Here is a 6,733-nt window from a genome sequence, read left to right on the forward strand (position 1 = left end):
GCGACACTGAGAGTTGTGATCTGTTGCCGGACACGAAAAAAGACAAAAAGGAAAAAAAAAATGCAGCTGTGCTTATAGATGCCTGTCATGTGACTTGACATATAGTGTGGATTATTAGAAAGTCACAAAATGGAGAAACAGAGCTCAAGACATGAAGCCAAAATGCCTGAGTTTGCCTTCCTGAACTGCTCTGTACCAGCTTGGGCAAGTTACTTCATATCTTTATTTTAAATATTCTATCACATGGATGTAGAAGAATTTCCTTTATTTCCATTCTGGGGGCTCTAATTTTGTCTAAGGTCACATCTATGGTTGTCCCAGGCATTACTGTCTTTGATTCTACAACAGTGAAACTAAATCTTTTTTAGGCTGTACATGTACACCTTTGAAGCCACAATAAATTATATACCTCCTCCATAGGAAAAATGTTTTCAAGGGATTTGTAGACAATAAATGAAATCCTGCACAATATAAACTCCAATATTACTCGAGCATCTAGCTCTTTTTCTTATTTGCAAAGATCTATCACAATTAATTTTGTATTTTCATTTCTCCTGATCCAAGAAAAATTCAGTACACAATATAATCATAATAGCTCATGTAAATTGAGTATATTTTATGGGCCAGTATTTTTAAAGGCCTTACATGTATCAACTTAATCATTATAACAAACCTACAGGTAAGTACTATTAGTCCATTTTACAGGTGAGGAAATAGAGGTGCAGAGAATTTAAGTAAATTTCTCAAGTATATACAGATATTAAGACCTCCATATGACCTAGGATGGTACTTGTATGAAAAAAGATAAGCATACTATAGAGGTGCAGAGAATTTAAGTAAATTTCTCAAGTATATACAGATATTAAGACCTCCATATGGCCTAGGATGGTACTTGTATGAAAAAAGATAAGCATACTACCTTTTATACTCCAAGCAGATATATGACCTAACACAAAATCATTCAAATCTCAAACCAGACTTGAATGCTATCACAAAGTGGAAAGTAACTTTAGGAAATAAAAAACAAAAACAAGTAGTTAATAAAAGAGAAATTTCATCTCACCTTAAACATGGTTTTTTGATCCACAATAGCCATGTTTCCATGCTCCTCAGGGCACTTCTGGAAAAATGCAGAACTGGAGAAGGAGAATGGAATTAGGAGAAACCAATTCTGTATCAACATAAACTAAGACCTGCTCTCCATGCCTTCAGCCTGTGCACACAGATAAAAGTCAGAGAGAGACCAGCATCTCATTTGCATCAAAATGAAAAGTCAGAGTGTAAGCTACCTGGGCTGCAACTTCTCAGAGGTCTCAAATACTTATTTGAATTAGTCCAGCCCTGGTAGGGCTGCTAGGAAGTGTAATTTTCTCTACCAAGCTCCTAGAAGGATCTAACACAAGGGAATTCGTATTCCTGCTGACTTGTTCTCAGGTATCTCCCCTCCTTCACATGGGTTCTCCTTCAGCTCTAAGATTCTAGCCTAATACGGAAGTTGTAGCTCAAGGTTAATCACTATTAGGTGTTACTTTTACACTACGGATCAATAACCTTCAGAGCTTCCCCTGCCCTACTCCATCATCCCCATCCTATATTAATCTGTCTCCCAACCCTAACCTCACCCCACAAATCCATACTTTAAAACACACCCTCCCCTCCTACAGAGACAGTAATCTCAGCATGCTACTGCCTGCACAGAACTTCCCCCATCACCATGAGAGCTTTCTCTGTGGACTTGCCAGCCTCATGCAAACATAAAGGAAGAGGACCTTGATCTTCCTGCTAATTCCAGGTCCTACAGCTTCTGGAAACTATAAACTCAAAACAAGGTGAATCTCAGAAACTTCAAAGAGTTACAGCAGGCACTGGTTGAGCGTAGGTTGTTATAACAAAATACCATAAACAATGGGGTAACTTATAAACAATAGAAATTTGTCACAGTACTGGAGGCTGGGAAATCCAACATCAAGGTGCTAACAGATTTGATGTCTGGTGAAGACTCATTTCCTGGTTCGTAGAGGGCACCTTCTCACTGTGTCCTTACATGGTGGAAGGGAAAGGCAGCTCCCTGGTGCCTTTTTACCAGGGGCACTGATCCCATTCATGAGGGCTACACCTCCATTATCTAATCACCTTCCAAAGGCCCCACCTCCTAAAACCATCACATTGGGGATTAGGTTTTCAACTATGAATTTTGGTGGGGACACAAACAGGTCCAGAGGAGCTTGATGCTCTCAGTGTGAGGCTCCCATCACAAAGAAGATGCAGGAATTTAACACTTGTGTCCCCAGGCTTCAGAGAATTCTAGCCCTCACTTGGAATGCACATGCACACTCTATAGCCATTGCTCTCCCACTGAGATTCAGAGTCGGGCAGGTGTTTGGCTCTGGCCCTGGTGTATGCCCTGAAGTCAGCATTATTCTACACGACCTTTGCTTACAGATATGTTTGCTTTCTCTGGGTGATTGTAGGAGCATGTAGGCTTGACAAAGAACAGGGAGTGCACAAAGGGCAAAAGTCCTAAATGCACTTAAGCAGAACTTAAGTGCTGAAAACAACAAGTAGTTTCTGCTAGACTAGATAAGAACATTAAGGGGTCATTTCTTATCCAGCTTTACCCTTTAGTCCCTTTCTTTTGTTTCAAGATGTTTTCCAGAGATTGCCCCATAGCCAATTTCTTTTCATTCCTTTGGTAAATGATTGATTAAGTTGTTTTTTGTCTTGTATTTCCTTGTCTAACAATAAAAGCTGAAGCAAATACTGACTTGGGGCTGTGCCTTGTTTTTCCCTTCTTGAGGGAGTTTTCTCGGAGCAGTCCCTTCAGGCTTCTCATTGCTCTTAATATTTGGGCTCGTAGTAATCTTTGCATCTCCATCACATAGTGAGAAGTGACAGGTGATCTTTTTTTGCTTTGTTTTTTTCAAACTGGGAGTGAGATGGTTAGGATTTGAGACTGCACATGTTGGAAGCTTCAAAGCGTAGTATGTGTGCTTGATTTGGAGACATAAGAAACACTGCCCTTAGATCAGATCTAAGATTACATCCATGCTTTAGTGGACCAATTTTTTATGTTCAGATTAGTAAGAAAATTAGAGTGATATAATATGCTCTTATTAATTAGCTCTTTTCTCTTCATAGCATATTTAAAATTGGAAATATATTTTTAACAACTTCATTCAAGTAAAATATGCATACCATTAAATCCACTCATTATAAGCATGTGATTCAGTAATTTCAGCAAATTCATAGTTGTTCAAACATCACTTACAATCCAGTTATGGAACATTTCCATCAGCACAAAAAGCTCTGTCCACCCATTTGCGGCTAATTCCCACTACAACACTCATCCCTATGCAGCCACTGACTTGCTTTCTGCCTCAATATATTTACCTTTTCCAGAGAATTCATATGAGAACTGCAGAACTCATAGCACATTAACTACTTTATCCAAACCACTGCACTATGAGACTGACCAAATTCTAGCATTGCTTCTAGCAGTTTAAGGCCATGTACCTAGGATGACCCCAGCCCTCCTTAAAATGCCTGCCTGAGAAAGTTCAATGCTGCCTGGAGAATTTACTGTTTGTTCCAGCCAAAACCTGGTGACAGAGAGATAGGCCCCTAAACCCCTCCTAGAGCAACTTTAGAAAACTTGCAATTATAAATCCTTTCTCTGCCCTTTGAGATATAAATCCACCACCTACCACTCAGAACTACTTCTCCAAAAACATGACAGTTTGAAATGCAAACATTCAGGGAGATAACTCCCATTCCCTATGGAAGAATAAGAGGCTAACTTTGGTGGATGCAGTGCTCCAATGTGCATTACTGCCTCCTGTCATAAAGATCTGAGAACTTTGTTTCTTTTCAACTAGCAAACTAGTCACATGGACCAAATCCACTTTTCACCTTTCAGTGCCTTTCCCCTAGCACACCCCATTCTTTAAGAAATCTCCTGCCTTTTGCTTCAGGGAAGAAGTTCGGTTCATGAAGGACTACTCCCTTCCCTATTGCAATGGTTATTACTGAATAAAAGCTGTCCTTACTGCTTTAACTAATGTCTAGCTTTGTTTATCTCTGACACATATAAATAGAATTGTATAACAGATACTTTTTGCATCTTGCTTCTTTCACTTATAATTTTGGAGGTTCATCCATGTTGTAGCATGTACAATTGCTGAGTATTCTACATTTTGTTTATCCATTCACAAGTTGATAGACATTTCACTCTAAGTCAGTGTGGTTTTGATGTAATGACAGACATATAAATCAATGATACAAAGTACAGATTCTAGAAGTAGGTTTATCCATTCACAAGTTGATAGACATTTCACTCTAAGTCAGTGTGGTTTTGATGTAATGATAGACATATAAATCAATGATACAAAGTACAGATTCTAGAAGTAAACCCTCACAAACAATTTTTCTGACAAAGTTACCAGGGTAATTCATTTGGAAAAGGATAGTCTTTTCAATAAATGGATATTCACATGAAAATATAATGAGCCTCAACCCTTACCTCAAACATACACAAAATTTAACTCAAATAATTAACCAAGTTAGGAAAGTTCTATTCTATTCCTAGTATGTTGACAGTTTTTATCATGAATGAGTGCTGAATCTTGTCAAATCCTTTTTCTATATCTATTGAACTAGTCAGGCAGTTTTTGTCCTTTATTCAATTAATATGGGGTACTACTGCTATGGTTTGAATGTGTTCCCTCCAAAATTCAGGTTTTGCCAGTGCCAGGTATTAACAGGTAAGGCCTTTAAGAGGTAATTAGGTCATGAGGGCTCCTCCCCTTGTGAATGTGATTAGGTACCCTTATAAAGGAGTTTGATTGAGGGAGCTGTTTCCCTCTTGCCCTTCTGTCTTCCACCATAGGAGGACACAGCACAAAGGCCCTCACCAGACACCAAGTGCCGGTACCTTCATCTTGGACTTCCAGCTTCCAGAACGTGAGAAATAAATTTCTGTTTTTTATTAATTAGCCAGTCTGGGCTAGCTGGTTAGTTCAGTTGGTTAGAGCATGGTCTTGTAACACCAAGGTCAAGGGTTTGGATCCCCATACTGGCCAGCCAGCAATAAATAAATAAATAAATAAATAAATAACCCAGCCTGTGGTATTTTGTTATAGTAGCACAAAGCAATTACTAAGACAATTACATTAATTAATTTTCTCATGTTGGACCAACCTTGCATTCCAATTGACCATTGTGTATAATCCTTTTGTATGTGGCGAGATTTAGACTGCTTCCATTTTGTTAAGGATTTTTGCACCTATGTTCCATTTTGTTAAGGATTTTTACATCTATATTATCGGTCTATAGTTTTCTTGTAATGTTTTTGTCTGGTTTCAATATCACAGTATCTGTCTAGTTCTAGTTATTGACAGTAGGTTTCTGAAATCTCCAACTATAATTGTTAAATTGTCTACTCTTTTAATTCTTTCAGTTTTGCTTCATGTATTTTGTTAAGAGCAATATACTTTTTTAAAAATAACCTTTTTATTTTAGAATACTTTTAGATTTACAGAAAAGTTCCAAGAATACTATAGAGAGTTCCTGTATATCCTGCACCAGATTCTCCTATTGTTAACACTATTANCCTAGTTTTATCTAATGTCCTATTTCTGTTCCAGCATATCATTCAGGATAGCATGTTACGTTTAGTAGTCAGGTCTCTCCTTAGGCTCTTCTATACTGTGTCAGATTTTCAGACTGTCCTTAGGCTCTTCTATACTGTGTCAGATTTTCAGACTGCCCTTGTTTTCAACAACCTTGACAGTTTTGAAGAGTACTGGTCAGGTATTTTACAGACTACCTTTCAGCTTGAGTTTATCTGATGTTTTTCTCAGGACAGACAGGGGTTACATGTTTTAGATTAAAAGACCACAGGGGAGGGCCGGCCCCATGGCGCACTCGGGAGAGTGCGGCGCTTGGGTGCACAGCGGTGCTCCCGCCGCAGGTTTGGATCCTATATAGGAATGGCCGGTGCGCTCACTGGCTGAGCGCGNCATGTTTTAGATTAAAAGACCACAGGGGAGGGCCGGCCCCATGGCGCACTCGGGAGAGTGCGGCGCTTGGGTGCACAGCGGTGCTCCCGCCGCAGGTTTGGATCCTATATAGGAATGGCCGGTGCGCTCACTGGCTGAGCGCGGTGCGGGCGACACCAAGCCAAGGGTTGCGATCCCCTTACTGGTCACAAAAAAGACAAAAAAAAAAGACCACAGGGGTAAAGTGCTATTCTCATCACATCATTTCAAAGGTACATGTTATTCACATGATTTGTTGCATTATGTATACCACACAATTAAGAGATAAGGAGTTACGCTCCACCACCTTAAGTGGGAAGTATATCTACATAAATTATTTTGAATTCTTCTCTATAAGAGATTTGTCTATTGCCCCCATTTACTCAATCATTTATTTATATCGGTGTGAACTGGTGGATATAATTTTATACTTTTGCTTATAATCCAATACTACTTTATTTATTTATTTATTTATTTATTTATTGTCCTTTTTACTGACCAGTAACGGGATCGCAACCCTCGGTGTCGCGCCCGCACTGCGCTCAGCCAGTGAGCGGGAACCGGTCTCCACATGGGATCCGAGCTACCCTCGGTGTCGCGCCCGTACTGGGGACCGGCAACGGGATCGCAACCCTCGGTGTCACGCCCGTACCGGGGACCGGCAACGGGATCGCAACCCTCGGTGTCGCGCCCGTACC

At 39.8% G+C, this 6,733-nt stretch overlaps 1 pseudogene; it reads right to left on the reverse strand.

The window, feature by feature from the left end:
- The window catches only part of LOC103593008, a 31,319-nt pseudogene that overhangs the window by 16,977 nt on the left and 7,609 nt on the right, over nucleotides 1-6,733 (reverse strand).

Source organism: Galeopterus variegatus, unplaced genomic scaffold, assembly GCF_000696425.1.
Source record: "Galeopterus variegatus unplaced genomic scaffold, G_variegatus-3.0.2 Scaffold1256, whole genome shotgun sequence".
NCBI classification, from domain to species: domain Eukaryota; kingdom Metazoa; phylum Chordata; class Mammalia; order Dermoptera; family Cynocephalidae; genus Galeopterus; species Galeopterus variegatus.